The 5,000-nt window shown below is 42.1% G+C and overlaps 1 protein-coding gene across 2 annotated transcripts in view; it reads right to left on the bottom strand.

The window, feature by feature from the left end:
* The window catches only part of LOC125028886, a 189,296-nt gene that overhangs the window by 39,112 nt on the left and 145,184 nt on the right, over nt 1–5,000 (bottom strand). The gene's annotated exons all lie outside the window — the stretch shown is intronic.

The raw sequence follows: 5,000 nt of genomic DNA, 5'->3' as shown, positions 1-5,000 counted from the left end.
CGGTAACCACGTTCAACTAGGTAAGATGAAAATGTCGGACCTAAGGTATATTATACGACTGCCCCAAAAAGGCCAGTGTCCCCCGGCTATACTTAAACAGTATGCACTTGCAATCATAAATAAGCATCTAGAAACTCCAATGCCCTGCATATGAATGCTACACTGACGGAAGCTTGCAGTCTGGGAACTGAGTTGGCAGGAATACTCATGGCTTCCGAATTTCTATTGGATCTTGGCTCAGGGGTCATTTTCTGCGATTCACAGAGTGCTCTCCAGGCTCAGAACACTCTAGACAATGGTGCGGGAAATATTGCAAATGACGTCAGATAAACGTGTATCTGCAAAAGAACGAGGCCATAATATGCATTTTGTGTGGATTTTATCGCATGTTGGAATCCCTAGGCATGAACATGCTGATTGCCTAGCAAAGTCAGCATGTGGCAAACAAATTCTGGATATAGATCTTGAGATACCACTTTCTAGGATTTTATACATCTTTAAAGCTTCCTTCAAAGAGGACTTGACTGAGTTGATTAATTCTCAACGCCCTGAAAGCTGTAGCATAAAGCACTATGACCAGTTTACGCAAGATTCATTCATCTATAGTTTATATAAAACAAGAACAAGACAGTGTGGTGCTGTGACTGCAAGAATCAGGCTTGGATATAGATTATATTGACAGGTCAGTACAGTTTGTAATGTCGAAGAAACTAAGTGTAAACTATGTAATGAAGAATATAAGCGAACACTTTTACATCACATCTCAGAGTGCCATGTGTTACAGCCTTTCAGACCACCTAGCATGAGGTACGGAGAATTATGTAACTACTTCGTATCATCTGATGTCTTAGGAGATATCCTTAGTTGTATCCTAAATTTGGAATGTAGTATCACATGACCGCATATCTATTGTATCAATGCTTTTCCACGCCCAAGCTATATGCCGGTGTGACAGATGAGTAGATAAAGGACTGTGTAATTGTTCCTTTCCTTGAACTGATAAAGTACTTATCGTAACAATGTTATAATCTAAAATTCAAATGTAATACCAATATGTAATGCTATGACCATGCATTAAATGTGCCACAGTTTGCCCACGCCAGTGCAGTTAGCCAGGGTGGTAAATAAAGGACTAAACTAAACTAAGATGCCTCTGGCACCAAAGAAGAATTATGTCCGCTTCGCCTTCCCTGAAGGCACGACGAAAAAAAAAAAAAAAAATGAAATGGCTACAGGATCTCGGCAACATCCTCCTTCCCTGGGGATACCCCCCTCGACCTTGTGCGAGGAGACACTCTCTCCTCACCGTATGTGTATGTCGCTCGCTCCCATCAGAACTATATTGACAACCTTATTGGAGGATTAATTGGAGGTATTACTTGCAAACTATGTGATGAACCAAAGAAACAAGAAAAATATGACGAATATCTTGTCACACACTACAACGAGGAGCTCGATCTTGAAAATGTGTATGCACTCAACGGAGTTCACAAGACTATAAGAATGCACAAGGATGGGCAATTTCTCAACCGCATCCGTATAATATGGAAAGGAGAGCAACCACCTCCTAGTACATACCACTTCTTTGGAAAATACATGCCTGCAAGCCACGTACGGCCGTGGAGGGCATCCCCTGTGATCTGCTATAACTGCATGGGAAGTGGCCATGTAGCTAAGTACCTGAAGGCCAAGGCCTACTGCTAGGGAGTGTCCTCGCAGTGCTACAGGACGAGAGGGTACTGCAGATGCACCAGTCTCTGTCCCATCATGCTTCAAGCGACGGATGACAGTTGTGACTGCTTGGTGGGGGTGCACGGCCCACCCTGCCCTTGCCCCTTCCCCTCCACCCCTGTGGTCCCAGCACCGACCGCAAGTGACCAGCACGGCCTTTCCAACCCAATCCACGCCAGCGTGCCGAGAGAGCGCCCTGTGTGACGTCACCAGCCGCAGAGATTTCCCGCGGGTGCCGGCGAGTGGGGGTGCAGAGGTCACCGACCTACGCGACACGGATGCGCAACTTTGGGAGAAGATGAACAAGATTATGCTGATTCTCACAGAGGGTGTCCCGGGCCTCAAAGCTGCCATACTCTCTAAATTAAAGACCACGCTCCCCCTCCCTCCCCGGACGCCAGCCGAGGCAGCTGTCCCTCACCCTCAGGCAGGGATGACCGCAGGCCTGGCGGGGGAATCCTCTGCACAACCATGTGGCAGAAGTGAAATGAAAGTTCTGAAAAAACAATAACTTGGTTAATGAAATAACGACGCTGAGACAGGACATGGGGAAAATTAAAAGCGACTGTCATTGCCGAGATACAAGAGTTAGAATTAGTGCTAAAAGAACGAACGAGGAGAATCGATGTCAGACCACCAGTGCTGATAACCAGAGTGGGCGTGTCAGCGCAGACAGCAGCGACGAACAATATCAGGATACCTGTGACATCGAGTCCAGTGACGCAACCAGCTCCCCAAGTGCACCTGCCACAGCAACCGAAGGGACTGTGCTTAGAAGTGTTAAGACCAAATGTGTGAAATGGTTAAAAGTACTTTTAAGTTTACGACTACCATCTGTAATGAAATACATAATCATGTTTCTTATATGAATCTAAAATTCGTAATAGTTGAGGATATAACAGCATGAAGTACAGATTGCCTAATAAAGCACAATTTACATATGGATAAACGCACAATCAAATTCATATCATCATATCATGGAATATGCGTAGTATTAAGCCTAGGCTGAATGACCTAGAGTTTTACATCCATAAATATAATATTGATGTTATTTGTGTGCAAGAACCGTTTGCTGCTGCTGCTAAAATGAAAATAGCACCTGCAATTAAGGGATATTATTTATATGTGAATACAGCCATAATTGGATTGTTGACTTATGTGAAGGTAGTACTACCACATAAATTAGTTAAAAAATCCGAGAAAATTCATGTTCAATTTCATAATTTAAAAATTCAGATTACCTCTTGGTATTTTTCACTGTATAATGTCTATACTTTAAATTTCTGGCTAGTTCTCACCCTAATTTTCACAACCAAGGCATTTTATATATGGGCGACTTCATTTCAAGGCATCTACTCTTTGGAGACCTCAGACATTGAGGTGTTATTGTTTATGCTTTGTAGGAACTGTTCAACGTGTTCATTTCTGAAATGAGTTTTTAATTCCCGTAGATTTTTTGATAGCCTGAAGAAACTGAATAAGGTTTTCACAGGTACAGTACTGCTTGTAAATATCAAAAAGCTCCTGAACTCGCTTTTGTTCCCTTAATAATGTAGGGTCACCGACCCACTTAGGTTGTTTTAGGCGTTGTGAGTTGTTGCTCTTGAAGGTTTCCTTTGGACAGACCCAGGTGTTGTAGTAATAAATGACCACTTTCATGTCCATGGAGAATTCATCAACACTCGTAATTGTAACGGGGAAGAATTCAAGCATTTAATCGATACTAGATCACTGACAGTATATGACACAGAAGCAGAGACTCATTTGAGAGGTGGCTCGTTAGAATACGTATTTGGCAAAAAATTTGTTTATGGTAAAGTCTGTACTTCACTGGTACGAGAGTTAGTCAGACCATACCCATCGACCAAGGCGATGGGTATGGTCGGCGATGCCCAGCCCCGCTAAACCCCACCCACCCGCAACTGCCAGGGGGATTCCCCATCCCAGGAAACAGTGCTACAGAAGTAACCAATGGTGAAAATATCAAGAAAATGGCCAAGGAAATAAGAAGCCTCAGGTAGGATCTTGCTGAATTAAAAAAAGAGTTAATGGAAAAAGTGATAGTGTAGACAGGGAAAATATGTTTCCTATGATGAGGTCTCTGATATCATGCACGATACCATCGACGAATCATCTTAAAGCGGTGACGACAGTGAAAATAACGCCGACGAAGATGTGCAGGAAACGGAAGAACTGTGGGACATCACTCAGAAAATGATGTCAAGTATGGATTATACGTATAATATCAATATGAGGAAAATGTGCAATATCTGTGCAAATAAACATGATGCAACACAGATATGTACTGCTATACAAGGCATATGCAGACCAAAGGGCTTCATTAAACACAAATTTGACCAATCAGCTAGTCATTGGGTGTCACTTGGGACAAGAAAACAATTACTTTTCTTTCATGGAATATACGTGGTGTCAACTGTAGAATTAATAACTTGCTTTACTATATTCATGACAATAATGTTGACGTTATCTGTTTACAAAAACCCTTCACATCAGCCACTAAAATAAAAACCACTCCTAGAATTATACGATACACAAAATCATAATGAAGATTACAAAGCTCAGTGTCACAATTAGTAATATACCAAAAGGTCGATCCATTCCACCATGGAAAAAAATAACATTGATCGTGCACGTTACATGCCTACCACAAACAAATGTACATAAGTGCGTGTTAAAACAAATTGCCTTTGCAACGACAAAAGAACACACAGAATCTATGGACGATGGTGTATACGATGGTGTAGACAGGGAAAATATGCTTCCTAATGATAAGGTCTCTGATATCATACGCTGACGGATCCATACAGTCTGGATACAAAGCTGGTTGTGCTTGCGCTGTATACAAAAAAAAAAAAAAGGCTTACTACAACATCGAGTTAATATGAGGGTGCAAAATTGGGCCAGCACTACACAAACGGGGTTGGCAGGTATACTCGTTGCAACGGAATTCTTAATGTCTCGAGGCTCTTGGAGTAGTTTTTTGTGATCCTCAAAAGTGCTCTTCGGACACTAAATTCTTACAAAGTGGTGATGAGGAAATTGTGAGTTGCATTAAGCGTAACGTAACTTATGCAATAAAGCGCAATTTCAGCATTCAATTTTTATCGATACTATCTCATGTTGGCATACGCAAGCACGACCAAGTTGGCGAAGGAAACCTGCAGCAAAGATACTGTGAACATAGATCTTGGGATGCCCCTTGCTAGGGTTACACATATAATGAAAAGTTCTCATAAGGAAGAACTAGA

Source organism: Penaeus chinensis, chromosome 9, assembly GCF_019202785.1.
Source record: "Penaeus chinensis breed Huanghai No. 1 chromosome 9, ASM1920278v2, whole genome shotgun sequence".
Classification (NCBI taxonomy): Eukaryota; Metazoa; Arthropoda; class Malacostraca; order Decapoda; family Penaeidae; genus Penaeus; species Penaeus chinensis.
Note: the sequence above shows the minus strand (reverse complement) of the source record. Positions and strands in the feature narration are given on the sequence as shown.